Raw genomic sequence first — 15,669 nt, 5'->3', positions numbered from 1 at the left:
TTTGGGTTTTATTTCTCAGAAGTGTCGTTACAATATCACATAAATAGAACACAATATAAAGTAGAACACTGAATTTGAAGCAGGGCAAAGCTTGCAAAACAGCAAAACCTGATGTTTATCCAAAAAATAAGAGGGAAGAAAATCCTGAGACCAGAGCTCATTTTGCTGTTTAGGCTGCAGTGTGGCCAAACTAGCAAGCTTAGGTGATAGAAAAGAGTGCCACTAATGTTTTCCTGCCCAGCCCTGCTAAAAGGCTTGCAAAAATGGTCTGGGCTGATGAAAAGATCAACAGGAGCCTGCAGGGTGAATGCAGCCCAGACACAGCCCTGTGCTGGGCTGCAGCAAGAGCAGGGTGGGCAGCAGGGCAAGGGAGGGGATTCTGCCCCTTGACTCTGCTCTGCTCAGATCCCACCTGCAGTCCTGGGGGCAGTTCTGCAGCCCCCAGCACAAGCAGGACATGGAAGTGTTGGAGCCAGTGCAGAGGAGGCCACCAAGATGCTGAGAGGGCTGCAGCAGCTCTGCTATCAGGTAGTGACAGGACTGGGGGGGATGGAGCAAAGCTGGAGGTGGGGAGATTCAGCCTGGATATGAGGAGGAAGTTGTTGAGCAGGAGAGTGGTGAGAGGCTGGAATGGGTTGCCCAGGGAGGTGGTTGAGGCCCCATGGCTGGAGGTGTTTCAGGCCAGGCTGGCTGAGGCTGTGAACAGCCTGCTCTAGGGTAGGGTGTCCCTGGGCATGGCAGGGGGGTTGGAACTGGCTGCTCCTTGTGGTCCCTTCCAAGCCTGCCTGATTCTATGATTCTATGAAATGGCATAAATCAGCCCATGAAACATCCCATGCCTCAGACAGCTTGCTCAAAGTTAACCCAACTGTTTAAGCACTGCCCTTTAACAGCCACCTTATGGAAGAATTTGGCATGTGTAAGCTGCCAGAGCAAATGCTGAGCCAGGACCTGATTTGCCATCCATAAATATGCTGAATCAGGCAAAGAGGAAGCAGTAGAGAGCAAAAAGAGAAAATGAAGCTCAAGATCTGTGTTGGCACTTGGGCAAGTGTTAGAAACTGACCAGGAGTAAATTGAGACTGGGAATCAACCAAATAGTTGTTAACCATCCAAATAGGATAGCTCAAGAGCGTAGGGAAAAGCAGGATTGCAAATCTTAATTGATTTCACCATTTAATCAAAGTGGAGCTCAATTAATATTTTAAAGCAAATTTCATGGTACAGCTGTGTGAAATAATAGAGATTGGGATTCAGTGATCCAGAAGATTGCCTCTAATCCTATCTTACTAAGATACAGTTGTAAATAAGCCCAGAAAACATGGAAGGCTACAACAACCACAAAATCCTCTGGAAAAAAAAAACAACAACCCAAACATAATAGGTAACATGAAAAATAGGGCAGCATCATGGAGCCAGGAGAAAGGAGAATCTCAACTGGAAAGTGGAAGATGCACGAAGAAGGGAGAAAGCACAAGGCAGAGTAATCCAGGAGAGAAAATGCTGTTGGTGTCAGTATTGTGATTTAGTGTCCTTATTAATCATCTGTAGAATCACAGAATGGGCTGGGCTGGAAAAGGCCTCCAAAGGTCATCTACTCCAACTCCCCTGCAGTCAGCAGGGACATCCTCAGCTAGATCAAGCTGCCCACAGCCCTCTACAGCCTCACCTTGAATATCTCCAGGGATGGGGCCACAACCACCTCCCCAAACAGTCTCTTCCAGTGTTCCACCACACTCCTGGTGCAGAACCTGTTCCTAACAGCCAATCTCAATCTGCTCTGCTCTAGTTTGAAGCCATTGCCCTCATCCTGTCCCTGCAGCCCTTTGCAAACAGTCTCTCTGCAGCCTTCTTGCAGCCCCTTCAGGCACTGGCAGGCTGCTGTTAGCTCTGCCCAGAGCCTCCTCTTCTGCAGGCTGCACACCCCCAGCTCTCTCATCCTGGCTTTGTAGCAGAACTGCTCCAACCCCCTGAGCATTTTCATGGCACTCCTGTAGACCTGCTCCAGCAGCTCCATGTCCTTCATTAGAGGACACAGTCTCAAGCTGTGCCAGGGCAGGTCTAGGCTGGATGTTAAGAGGAAGTTGTTGGCAGAGAGAGTGACTGGCATTGGAATGGGCTGCCCTGGGTGGTAGTGTTGTTGCCATCCCTGGAGGTGTTGAAGCAAAGCCTGGATGAGGCACTTAGTGCCATGGTCTGGTTGCTTGGCCAGGGCTGGGTGCTAGGTTGGGCTGGCTGAGCTTGGAGCTCTCTTCCAACCTGGATGATTCTATGACTGGACAGGGCTGGGTGCTAGGTTGGGCTGGCTGAGCTTGGAGGTCTCTTCCAACCTGCTTGATTCTATGATTCTATGATGTCCTTCTTATAGTGAGGGCTGCAGAGCTGGATGCAGCACTGCAGGTGAGGCCTCAGCAGAGCAGAGCAAAGAGCATGCAAGCTGCACACAAAGGGCTCTCGCAGGTGACCCTGGTTTGGGAGGAAGTGAAAGGTAAGTCAGGACATGGAAACAACACAAAGCAACCTGCCGAGAGCAGGGATGTTACTAGAGGAAATAACAAGATGGATTCCCACTTCTAAGCCAGAAAACAAGCCTGAGGCAAAATCCTGCAAGCCACTTGTAGTGCATGGCACACTGCTCGTGGGAACACTGAACCACTTTGCGAGGAGCGTGGGTGGCCAATTGAGCATAAGTGCATATTATGGTTTGGCTGTGAAAATGCTGATGCAATTTTAGGGTGCAGTACCCTTGATATTTGAATCAAAGGCAATAGAGATCTATTTTCTACAGCATTTTAATGCAAATACAGCTGGAATAATACACTCAGTCAGTTGGAGGAGTTGCTGTGCGTGGATAAATTGGAAGAAGGAGGGTGGCAAACAATGAAAATTATCAGGAATCTAGACAGGCTGTTCTTGCAGAGTAGACCTTCAATCCCCTGGGTGTGTGATCAGCAAAGGTCCTGCCAGCCTTGTTTTATGCCATGACTCTGGGCTAAGCAGGCACCAAGTCAGAGGATACAAAACGCCAAAGGGGAGAAAACAATTTAGGCTGCGAGATAGACGCAGGAGTGCCAAATGGGGTGAAATTAGCAACATGAAACCACCAGCTGCCTCGCAGGAAAGTCTTTCAAGATGGTTCCAGCAGCAGAAGTGCTGCAGGGGGACCTAATGGAAGCTTGGTCACTCAGGATTGCTACAAGACGTCTGGACAAAAGACTGGAAAATGGACCGCAGGGAGCAATTCTCCGCCGGCGGAGAGCAGCGGAGCAGATGATCTAATAGGCTTCCTGCATCTCTAACCTCTGCAGTTCTATGGCTTCTTATGCTAAAGCACAATGTTTCAAGGGGGGGGGGGGAAGAAATCAATCTAAGGTAAAATATGAGATGTGTTTAAAAAAAAAAAAAGAAAGAAAGAAAGCAGCAAAAAAAAGTTGGGGAATGGATGGAGTTCTGCCCTCTTGCCTTCCTGTGTTTAAAGGATGTGCTTCTGGCACATTGTTTTCTTGTCAGAGGCACTTCATTTTCTCCTTCCCTCTCTTACTATTTTCTCTCTCACTACAAAAGCAGAAATAGCCACTTGGGACTGCTGATGTCTTTCTGAGGAAGGATGCTGCTCTCATGCTGTGGAATGGCATCAAGGCTTCGGTCAGTCAGAGCATAAAAGCCTGATTGCTTTCTTTGGGAATGGATGCTTTCTAAAGCAAGCCCCAAGCAAGTCCTTGCATCACAGTATGGGCACCAGCCCTGCTGCCTGCACACAGTGTCTTTCTCCTAATTCCAGTGCAGACTCACTTTGCCACTTCTCACAGAGGCACCCTGCTCTTTGGCACATGCTGCATCCTGCAGCCAACATATCTTCTCGAGCTGGTCATAGAATCAGAGACTCACAGAATCAGAGAAACACAAAATCAGAGAACCACAGAAACATAGAACCATAGAAACAGAATCACAGAATCATGGAAACATAGAATCACAGTCATAGAATCATAGAATCACAGAGTCATAGAATCACAGAATCACAGAAACACAGAATCACAGAAACACTGAATCATAGAAACATAGAATCACAGAGCCCTAGAATCTGCCCCTGTGCTCAACACTGCTCAGGCCACACCATGAGTGCTGTGTCCAGTTCTGTGCCCCTCAGTTTAAGAAAGATGTTGAGGTGCTGGAAGGTGTCCAGAGAAGGGCAGCAAGGCTGGGGAGGGGTCTGGAGCACAGCCCTGTGAGGAGAGGCTGAGGGAGCTGGGGGTGTGCAGCCTGCAGCAGAGGAGGCTCAGGGCAGAGCTCATTGCTGTCTGCAGCTGCCTGCAGGGAGGCTGTAGCCAGGTGGGGTTGGGCTCTGCCAGGCACCCAGGAACAGAACAAGGGGACACAGCCTCAAGTTGTGCCAGGGCAGGTCTAGGCTGGATGTTAGGAGGAAGTTGTTGTCAGAGAGAGTGATTGGCATTGGAATGGGCTGCCCAGGGAGGTGGTGGAGTTGCTGTCCCTGGAGGTGTTGAAGCAAAGCCTGGCTGAGGCACTTAGTGCCATGGTCTGGTTGATTGGCAAGGGCTGGGTGCTAGGTTGGGCTGGCAGAGCTTGGAGGTCTCTTCCAACCTGGTTGATTCTATGATTCTATGATCTGACTGTGGTTTTGGTCATGACAATACCTTTGCATTGGGTGGGCCTTCTATAAGGGAATATACTTGTTGCACTCTCTGGTGCAAAGCATTCTCTATACAGACAAGAAATACTTTCCTCTGTCAACAGAGTGCAGCCAGCTGCCCCCGAGCAGCTGTGATTTAGCACCGAGCAAGGCAGCACAGGCACAGTGAGAAGGGAACAATTCAGCCCAGTGACATTAGCAGAATCATAGAGCTTCTGCCTTAAATTGCCAAGCACCTGCTGGGACAGTTAGCCTGTCAGAGCCAGTTAGTTCCTGTGTCCTCCAGCACACAGCCAGTTCTTAGAAGCAGAGCAAGCCCAGCAGAGCTGCCAATGATTATCCAGAGGAGGTCTGAGGCTGCTTTGTGCCTCCACCCCCCCCCCCCCCCAGATTTTGTTCTTTTACATTTTGCCTTTCCCAACTATGTTGGTTTAGGGCCCTGAGCTACCCAATAGCAGAGGACAGAAATTATATTGACTCCTTTTTTTTTTTGGGGGGGGGGCATAAAAATAGAAATGCTCCACAACAATTGGAAGCTTAAAAGGAGATTTTGTTTACAAGCAGATAGCATAATTCCTGCACCTGGGAATGAGTGATTTGCTGATGATACCAAACTGGGAGGCTTGGCTGAGACACATGAAGGCTGTGAGGCCATCAAGCAAGACTGGCACAGGCTGAGAGCTGTGCAGAGAGGAACCTAATGAGGTTCAACAAGGATAAGTGTAGAGTCCTACACATGAGAAGGAACAATAAACTGCACCAGTACAGGCTGAGAGGAGATCTGCTGGAAAGCAGCCCTGTGGAGAAGGAGCTGAGAGTGCTGGTGGGCAGCAAGTTCTGCATGGCACAGCAGTGTGCCCTGGTGGGGCAAGAAGGCTAATTTGGTCCTGGGTTGCACTGAGTGCAGCCAGCAGATCCAGGGAGGTTCTCCTCCCCCTCTACTCTGCCCTAGTGAGACCTCACCTGGAATATTGCATTCAGTTTGAAGCTACTCAGTTCAGGAGGGACAGGGATCTGCTGGAGAGAGTCCAACACAGGGCTACGAGGATGCTGAAGGGACTGGAGCACAGAAAACTATTGACAGCACTTTTCAGAATGCCAGGGAGTGCCAGGATTAGGAGGAATGGAGCAAAGCTGGAGATGGGTAGGTTCAGCCTGGCCGTGAGGAGGAAGTTGTTGAGCAGGAGAGTGGTGAGAGGCTGGAATGGGTTGCCCAGGGAGGTGGTTGAGGCCCCATCCCTGGAGGTGTTTCAGGCCAGGCTGGACGAGGCTGTGCTCTAGGGTAGGGTGTCCCTGGGCATGGCAGGGGGGTTGGCACTGTCTGCTCCTTGTGCTCCCTCCCAACCCTGCCTGATTGCATGATTCCATGAGTCGTTATTCCACACAGAGTGCCCATTACTTTTGTTGACTTCAAGGCTCACAGAGAACAGGATGACAGTATTTACACTGGGATTTCAAGGAAGACTGCTCTTATGAATTAGTAAAAGGTATGAGTCATGCCAGCACAGCGTTTGATCCAAGGGATGCAGCCATCAGCCCTGCACACCACACCAACCTCTCTCTAAAACACCACCCAGCACCCTCATTAGCACGCTCTTCTGGGGAGTTAAGCAGGCTGGAGGTTGCAAAGAGGTGCTATTGTTGGACCAGGAGGAGTTCTTATGTTTTATTGATACCCAATAAACTGTGTATTGGCCTGAACGCAGGGAGACAGAGGGAGCAGGCTGGTGGGGATGTCTGTTCCACTCGAGCCCAGAGAGCAGAACTGGCCAAATCCTTTTCAATTACTTTTTTTTCTTCTTTTCAATAAATGTCAGGTTTGGGGAGGAGGAGACCATCTGAGCAATTTAATAATTAATAAGAACCTATTCATCCCACTGCAGAGCTGAACACATCTCCTATGGATAAAATTCCCCAGGTAATAGATTTGTGAAGCTTCATTATCTTCTCTTCTCTTCTCTTCTCTTCTCTTCTCTTCTCTTCTCTTCTCTTCTCTTCTCTTCTCTTCTCTTCTCTTCTCTTCTCTTCTCTTCTCTTCTCTTTTCTCTTCTCTTTTCTCTTCTCTTCTCTTCTCTTCTCTTCTCTTCTCTTCTCTTCTCTTCTCTTCTCTTCTCTTCTCTTCTCTTCTCTTCTCTTCTCTTCTCTTCTCTTCTCTTCTCTTCTCTTCTCTTCTCTTCTCTTCTCCTCTCCTTGAATCTCCTTGAATCTCCTCCCCTCCTTTCCTCTTCTCTTCTTCTCTTCTTCTCTTCTTCTCTTCTTCTCTTCTTCTCTTCTCTTCTCCTTTCCTTTCCTTTCCTTTCCTTTCCTTTCCTTTCCTTTCCTTTCCTTTCCTTTCCTTTCCTTTCCTTTCCTTTCCTTTCCTTTCCTTTCCTTTCCTTTCCTTTCCTTTCCTTTCCTTTCCTTTCCTTTCCTTTCCTTTCCTTTCCTTTCCTTTCCTTTCCTTTCCTTTCCTTTCCTTTCCTTTCCTTTCCTTTCCTTTCCTTTCCTTTCCTTTCCTTTCCTTTCCTTTCCTTTCCTTTCCTTTCCTTTCCTTTCCTCTTTCCTTTCCTTTTCTTTTCTTTTCTCTTTCCTTTTCTTTTCTTTCCTCTTTCCTTTTCTTTCATTTCCATTTCTCTTTTCTTTTCTTTTCTTTTCTTTTCTTTTCTTTTCTTTTCTTTTCTTTTCTTTTCTTTTCTTTTCTTTTCTTTTCTTTTCTTTTCTTTTTTTCTTTTCTTTTCTTTTCTTTTCTTTTCTTTTCTTTTCTTTTCTTTTCTTTTCTTTTCTTTTCTTTTCTTTTCTTTTCTTTTCTTTTCTTTTCTCTTCTTTTCTTTTCTTTTCTTTCTTTTTTTCTTTTTTTCATGCCACTTCTTTTCATTTTTAATTTTTTTAAATTATATTCCATTCTAGTCCATATTGCCCAAAGGCTTTCTTGGATATCAACCAGATAATCACTTGGGGGAAAAGGGAACCAGCACATGAAATGCTTGGTGCTGCTGACCCTAATTCTTCCTGTAGTTCAAATGTCTGAGGGGGGGGTGTCAAGTAGCTGAGACCAAGCTCTTTTCAGTGGTCAGCAGCAATAAGCCAAGGAGCAACAGCTACAAACTGGAACAGAAAATGTTTCAGCTCAACATGAGGAGAAGCTTCTTTAGTGAGTCCTGGAGCAGGCTGCCCAGAGAGGCAGAGCCTCCTTCTCAGCAGACTTTCCAAACCCACTTGGATGTGTTCCTGTGTGAGGTACCCTAGGGGATCCTGCTTTGGCAGGGGTGTTGGACTGGATGATCTCTGGAGGTCCCTTCCAACCTCTAACATCCTGTGACCTTTGCCTGTTCAGAAGCAGAAGTAGCATCTGCAACCATTAGAGCTTCTGGCAAAGCAGGGAACCTGCCTGGTGAGCTGTGGTGATGCTACAGGAGTCTGTGAAAGAGAGGCATTTGCTCGAGCTGGGCATTACTGCAGGTGACAATGAACCTTACAGATCACAGGGTTTATTAGGTTGAATTATTTATCCTGGAGATAAAGCACTGGAAGAGAGAAGAGCAAGGGGACAGAGTCTCAAGCTGTGCCAGGGCAGGTCTAGGCTGGATGTTAGGAGGAAGTTGTTGTCAGAGAGAGTGATTGGCATTGGAATGGGCTGCCCAGGGAGGTGGTGGAGTCACTGTGCCTGAAGGTGTTGAAGCAAAGACTGGGTGAGGCACTTAGTGCCATGGTCTGGTTGATTGGCCAGGGCTGGGTGCTAGGTTGGGCTGGATGAGCTTGGAGCTCTCTGCCAACCTGGTTGATTCTATGATTCTATGATTAACCAGCCCAACTTTGCACAGAATTTAGGCAGCCAACCAAATTTCCAAACAATTTAATTTGTTAGGGCCCTAACTGGTACTGGATTATCAAATCAAGTGGAATAGAGGCAGGCAATGCACTTTATTTTCCAGGCCCCAGAATGCCATAAGTGTGTTATTCCATTCACACCACATCTCAGGCTGCATTATGAAGGGAAAGGAATGTTTCCTCTGAAGGGCAATTTTCCATTTTACACCCCTTTCAAAAGCTGTCAAACACTTGTCACAAAGAAGGGGGGGGAAAGCCACACTGGCTGGTTTCTCACTGAAGCTTGAAACCTGTTAAATGTGAATGTAAAGTGGAGCACTACACACAGTCCCCACACGGTGGGAAGAATCAGAGGATCGTACAACCATAGCATCAGTCAGGGTTGGAAGGGACTCACACATCTGCTTCCTTTGCCCCCAACCCCTTAGTGAGGTCAGAAGGTCTACAGGAAAGCTGGAGAGGCACTTTTTAGGGTGTTGGGGGGAATGGAGCAAAAATAGAAATGGATAGAGTCAGATTGGATGTTAGAATCACAGAATCAGTCAGGGTTGGAAGGGAGCACAAGGAGCAGACAGTTCCAACTCCCTGCCATGCCCAGGGACACCCTACCCTAGAGCAGGCTGCACACAGCCTCAGCCATCCTGGCCTCAAACACCTCCAGCCATGGGGCCTCAACCACCTCCCTGGGCAACCCATTGCAGCCTCTCACCACTCTCCTGCTCAACAACTTCCTCCTCACCTCCAGCCTCACTCTCCCCACCTCCAGCTCTGCTCCATTGCCCCAAGTCCTGGCACTCCCTGAGAGCCTAAAAAGTCCCTCCCCAGCGTTTTTGTAGCCCACTTCACACACTGGAAAACCACAAGAAGGTCACCTGGGAGCCTTCTCTTCTCCAGACTGAGCAGCCCCAACTCTTTCACTCTGTGCTCACAGCAGAGCTGCTGCAGCCTCTGAGCATCCTCCTGGCCCTGCTCTGGACACTCTCCAGCATCTCCACATCTTTCTTGTAACAGGGGCTCCAGAACTGGATGCAGTACTCCAGGTGGGGTCTAACCAGAGCAGAGCAGAGCAGAGGGGGACAATCATCTCCCTCACCCTGCTTCCCACACTTCACCTGCTGCAGCCCAGGCTCTGGTTGCTCTCTGGGCTGCAAGTGCACACTGCTGGCTCATGCTGAGCTTCTTGTCCAGCATCACCCCCAAGTCCCCCTCCTGAGGGCTGCTCTCCAGCCACTCTCTGCCCAGCCTGCAAGAAGTGTAACTGTTTGAAGTCTGTCTTTGTGGCAATTATATGCTGGCAGCGAGGGACAATAGGAGAGTTTTGCCTTGGGAAAAGGGAGACTGACAGGTCTGGATGGGTTTTTTTTTTCCACAATCAATATTGTAGACAGAGCTCTTCTTACACAGCGGGGTTCAATTAAAGGGAAGGAAAAAAATCAGGAGAATTTGGGGGGGAATTCCCTGAAGACTTCAAATCCTTCCCAGGAGGAGGAAGAGGAGGAGGGATTGTTGTTTGAAAAGATGAGCTAGCATGAAAAATTCATGGGGTGGATGGATATGTTCATGCACACACACACACAAAAAGAGAGGAGAGGTTTGATAAATAAGTAATTGTCTTAATTCTTAGTGCCTCACACAGCAATTGCACAGCCACATTGACCACTTGAGCTTGCAAAACTGGCCCTGGGTGTAAACACGTGTAAAATCAAATCAGCCAGAAAAACAAAACAGGGCAAAAGGTCACAGATGCTAACCCAAGCAAAGTAGTTCACGCTGAAGTCTGTCACAACATCCAGGAAACAGCAAACCGCCAGATGCAGCCAAGGAGCCGGTCACAGGGAGGAACACAAAGAGGCAGACGAAACGCAGCGTGAAGAGCAGCGATAAGCAGAGATTTGCAGGCATCAGGAAGGAGAGAAGAGGAGGCAGCTGCAAAGACAGGAGGCCGGAAAAGATAGAGGAATTGGGCTGGAAATGTACACAGTTATGATAATGGCTGTGGAAGCGATCGCACCAAGCTGCAATTAGCGAGCTGTGCTCCGCTGCTCTCCGCTCGCGCTCACATCTCCCTCCTCCTTCCTCCCCAGGGCTGGCTGCGTGGGGAGGACAGGCACTTAGTGACATGGACTAGCTGATGGGATAGGGCTGGGTGATAGGTTTGGCTGGAAGAGCTTGGAGGTCTCTTCCAACCTGGTGGATTCTATGATTCTGTGATTGAATAGGGCTGGGTGATAGGTTAGGCTGGATGAGCTTGGAGGTCTCTTCCAACCTGGTTGATTCTATGATTGGCTAGGGCTGGGTGCTAGATTGGGCTGGATGAGCTTGGAGGTCTCTTCCAGCCTGGTTGATTCTATGATTGGATAGGGTTGGGTGCTAGATTGGGCTGGATGAGCTTGGAGGTCTCTTCCAGCCTGGTTGATTCTATGATTGGATAGGGTTGGGTGCTAGGTTGGACTGGATGAGCTTGGAGGTTTCTTCCAACTTGGTTGCCTCAGCCAACAGAGTTGTTGGAGGGAGTCCAGAGAAGGGCCACAAAGATGATCCAAGGGCTGGAACCCCTCTGCTATGGGGACAGGCTGAGGGAGATGGAGTTGATCAGCCTAGAGAAGAGAAGACTCTGGAGGGGACCTGAGAGCTGCCTTCCAATATCAGAAGGGATCCTACAGGAAAGCTGCAGAGGGACTTTTCATGAGGGTGTTTAAGAACAGGATGAGGGGGAATGGTTTATAGCTGAGGGAGAGAGAGTTTAGACTTGATCTTAGGAAGAAGTTCTTCAGTATGAGGGTGGTGAGCCTCTGGAACAGGCTGCCCAGGAGGGTTGTGGATGTCTCCTCCCTGAGGGTGTTCAAGGCCAAGTTGGATGAAGCCATGAGCAGCTGAGTCTAGCTTAGAAGCATCCCTACCCACGGCAAGAAGCTTGCAGATCTCTGAGGTCCCTTCCAACCTCAGCCATTCTATTATTCTATGATAATTATCTTCCCTCAGTTACCTGTGGCTCTGTGTTTTGTCCTGAAAGTTTCCCTGCATCTCTGCCCACCTGCCTGCTCCCTGTCCCAGCTCCTTACCTGCACCTCCTGCCTCTGCTTCCTCCAAGAGGAACTTTGCAGCATTTCCTCTTCTCACAGTCATCTTTGGTTGAGTCATTTTGTGCATGCCAATGAGAGCCTTAGGGTGCAAGGTTGAAATGTTCTTTTCTTCAGCTTCTTTTCCTTTACTTTGAATGGAGCTTCCAAGGCTTGCTCTGAGTATTCCTCTTGAACTGCTCCTCAGTGCAATGAGTTTGGCTTCCTAAACAGACCAAAGAGATGAGGAAAAGTCATCCCTCCCTTCCTCCCTTGTGGAACTATGATCATCTTAGGCCCCATCCCTGGAGGTGTTTAAGGCCAGGCTGGATAAGGCTGTGGCCAGGCTGATCTAGGGTAGGGTGTCCCTGGGCATGGCAGGGGGATTGGAACTAGATGATCCTTGTGGGCCCTTCCAACCCTGACTGATTCTGTGATCCTAGGAAAGGTTTTACCCTATAGCACTGCATAAGCCCATGCTCTGGTCTGACTCATGACTGATAAGTTACCTTGAAATGAGGGAGCATCAATATGTAGTAGAAAGTACTTAGTGTTGAGAGTAACCTGAAACCTAGAGGCTGGTGCTTGTGTATAGCAGTAGGTTGAATTCAAACTTCATTTCTTCACTGTAAACTGCAGCTCTCACTTAAATGAGTTCCATCACCAACCAGCCCCTCTGGGAAGCAAGGTCAAGAACTACAGAGTCACAGCAATGGTGAAACCAGGTTTTGGCAAGCAGAGCACAGGCAAACAGCTAGGGCTGTGGGAAATGCCCCAGAGGGTCTCTGCTATATGCATTTGTAACACTCAACCTTGTGGTAAAAGGAAGAAACTCAATGTTCCTGTCTGGCTTTTTCAGGTCTCATCCAAAGGACCCCGCTACAGAGAACCCATTTAATCTACTTTAGAAGGATGAAGGGCAGAGCCAACCCTGCTAAGATTTGAACCTACCACTCCAGGGAGCCTAATTATTGCAAATGTGGCTCTTAGACCACTAAACCCTTCCCTCCTGCTCTAATCACCTCTCAAAGAGCTCCTTTTGATCCGAGAAGGCTACGCAGCACCTACGACAAAGGCAAAGCGTTTAACAAAGTCTCTGTAAGTGGAGTATATCATTATTCATATTGCAGCAGGTCTGAAAGAGCCAGGCAAGGCTGAGAACATTGTGCTGTAACAAAGATTGCAGTGGCAGTGCTGTGAATTGCTTCTCTGCTCTAGTCTCTGTTTTCCTTCTGCTGCACAATGGGAAAACGGAGCCAGGGGAGAGCTGTGCTAAATGGTGCTTGCTCCCGACGTGTTTCTGCCCTAACCACATGCTCACTTGAAGGACATTTCATCTCACCTAGCTCAGCCACTGCCTAGTGGGCTGCACAGCTAGAGGGTGATGTGTGTGTCAGGCTTGTCCTCCTCTATTACCGTGCCAAGTGTCTCCAGGAGCCAGGCAGTTGGGAACCTCCCTACTCCGGGCTTACACCTGCGTGTCTATGCTGCAGTAGTGCAGGAGGCTCAGCGTGCAGGCTCTGAGGAGGGTGCTGGGGAGGGCATAGATGCTCATCCAGGGCAAGGCAGGATCTTGGAGGTCTCTTCCAACCTGGTTGATTCTATGATAATGATAATCTATGATTGAGGGTGGAAAAGACTTCTGAGCTCATCAACTCCAGCCTATAACCTAATACCATGGCATTAACTAAACCATGCCACCAAGTGCTACATGCAGGCTTTTCTTACACACCTCCAGGGCTGATGACTCCACCACTGCCCTGGGAAGTCCATTCCAGTGTCTAAAAATCCTTTCTGTGAGGAAGTGCTTCCTATATCCAGCTATACCCAGGTGGCCAGGACAGCCAATGGCATCCTGGCCTGGCTCAGGAGCAGTGTGGCCAGCAGGACAAGGGAGGTTCTTCTGCCCCTGTGCTCAGCACTGCTCAGGCCACCCCTCGAGTGCTGTGTCCAGTTCTGGGCTCCTCCATTCAAGAGACATGTTGAGGTACTGGAACATGTCCAGAAAAGGGTGATGAAGCTGGTGAGGGGTCTGGAGCCTATGAGGAGAGGCTGAGGGAGCTGGGGGTGTGCAGCCTGCAGAAGAGGAGGCTCAGAGCAGAGCTCATTGCTGTCTACAACTACCTGAAGGGAGGCTGTAGCCAGGTGGGGTTGGTCTCTTCTCCCATGCAACCAGCAGCAGAATAAGGGGACACAGCCTCAAGCTGTGCCAGGGCAGGTCTAGGCTGGATGTTAGGAGGAAGTTGTTGTCAGAGAGAGTGATTGGCATTGGAATGGGCTGCCCAGGGAGGTGGTGGAGTCGCTGTCCCTGGAGGTGTTGAAGCAAAGGCTGGATGAGGCACTTAGTGCCATGGTCTGGTTGCTTGGCCAGGGCTGGGTGCTAGGTTGGACTGGAGGAGCTTGGAGGTCTTGGCAAACTTTGCAGCTGATCATTTCACTTTCTGTTCCCTTGGCCAAAAGGTTGTTTTGTGATCCTCCCTCCTTCTATGATTGCCTGAAAGGGATGCATGCCTTCCACAGACCTGCAGATAGAGCCAATCTGAAATGCTAATGGACTGGCAGTGTGTGCAGTGGGGTGAACAGTTTGCTGCTGGAAGGCTGGTTGGCAGGATACCGTCCTGCAGTCGTTGAATCATTGCACTGAATCACAGCCATGTTGGCAGGATCCCATTCTGAGGAAGTTCACAGTGCTGTCAAACACCTGCTGTTGCCATTGAATGATATTATGCAAGATCTGAAATTCTATTTATCAAGATCTCTATTTGATTTCTTTTTCCCCCACTCTTCCCTCCCTCCCCCCCCCCCCATCCTCTTCAGACACCAGAATCTCAAATGACTGCAATAAAAATGATTCCCAAGAGAATTATACAATACTCAGCCTGATGCCAGGATACCAGAGTGAAAATCCATTCTTCCAACTTTGAGCTGATGCAGAGATGCCAGGATAGCACAGGGTACAGACACACAAGCATGTCTACAGTATGCACCCCCCAGGACTATTCAGGTAAGGAGAGTTGGTCTCTTTAGCTTGGAGAAGAGGAGGCTGAGGGGAGACCTCATGAATGGTTATGAAGATGTAAAGGTGAGTGTCAAGAGGCTGGAACCAGGCTCTGCTGGGTGATGCCCAGTGCCAGGACAAGAGGCAATGGGTGGGAGCTGAGGCAGAGGAAGTTCCATGGAAACAGGAGGAGAAATATTTTCCCTATCAGGGTGACAGAAGCCTGGAAGAGGCTGCCCAGGGGAGTTGTGGAGTCTCCCTCTGGAGATATTCCAAGAGCTGCCTGGATGTGTTCCTGTGTGCTCTGCTCTAGGTGCTGCTGCTGTGGCAGGGGGGTTGGACTGGCTGAGCTTTGGAGGTCCCTTCCAGCCCCTGACATTCTCTGATTCTGTGAGACCAAACAGGCTTTGACTTGCAGCCAGTCACCCCCCATTTTTTCCCCTTGCATGCCCTGGTTGTACAGTCTGATGGGAGAGGGCACACCTATAAACAGGTTTTATCTCCTACTCTTCTTAGACATTGATTGTTTCCAGTTAAAGCACATGCACACACCTAGGAAGTGAAGCACACCAGGCTAGGAGTTAAAGAGCAAGTATATTCTTCTCTCTAATAGCTTTTAAGATAAGATAAGTAAATTGAAGTGCCATTTCCCTGTCTGGCTCCTTATCTTCTGACCTGCCATGCTATGTACTTCACCTTGATTCTTTTTTTGGCAGTCCTTTCTCAAAAGCAGCAGTTGACATCCTGTGAAATCATCCCAAGTTCCATCCTGCCTCTTTGACATCAGGTCCTGCTGCCTCATCTCTGCCCCAGGGCAGCCCCAGCCCTCTCAGCTCTCCAGCCACCTGCATCATAACCAGTTCTGCTCCTTTCCTTTGCTTCCATGGATCTGGCCTTCTGGTTCCTGCAATCTTCTAATTTGGGATGTTCTACTCTGCAAGTGCCAGTCACTGGCTGCCTCTTTCCTCTACTAATGGTTCTGCTCTCTGTACAGGAAAGTTCTTTTCCTGCCCAAACTAAAATATCTATTGGGTTAACAATTCATTAGGAGATGTCAATGAGTTACACCAGGCTGCAGCAGAACCCTTCCTGCTCTGCTCAGCCTTTCCTGCTCATTCTTTCTTGACAATGCTGCTACCTTGCATCAAGCTCTCAGT

At 48.9% G+C, this 15,669-nt stretch overlaps 2 long non-coding RNA genes across 2 annotated transcripts in view; one reads left to right on the top strand and one right to left on the bottom strand.

Moving 5' to 3' along the window:
• LOC135189204 (uncharacterized) overlaps positions 1 to 15,669 on the top strand; it is an 84,632-nt gene that overhangs the window by 35,522 nt on the left and 33,441 nt on the right. The window contains exon 2 of the long non-coding RNA XR_010307965.1: positions 12,374 to 12,612. This is a non-coding gene — a long non-coding RNA (uncharacterized LOC135189204). The remainder of the gene's footprint in view (positions 1 to 12,373; positions 12,613 to 15,669) is intronic.
• LOC135189205 (uncharacterized) overlaps positions 10,048 to 15,669 on the bottom strand; it is a 53,107-nt gene continuing 47,485 nt past the window's right edge. The window contains exons 2-3 of the long non-coding RNA XR_010307966.1: positions 11,518 to 11,740; positions 10,048 to 10,381 (exon numbers count right to left, since the gene is read on the bottom strand). This is a non-coding gene — a long non-coding RNA (uncharacterized LOC135189205). The remainder of the gene's footprint in view (positions 10,382 to 11,517; positions 11,741 to 15,669) is intronic.

This window comes from Pogoniulus pusillus, chromosome 31, assembly GCF_015220805.1.
Source record: "Pogoniulus pusillus isolate bPogPus1 chromosome 31, bPogPus1.pri, whole genome shotgun sequence".
Classification (NCBI taxonomy): Eukaryota; Metazoa; Chordata; class Aves; order Piciformes; family Lybiidae; genus Pogoniulus; species Pogoniulus pusillus.
Note: the sequence above shows the minus strand (reverse complement) of the source record. Positions and strands in the feature narration are given on the sequence as shown.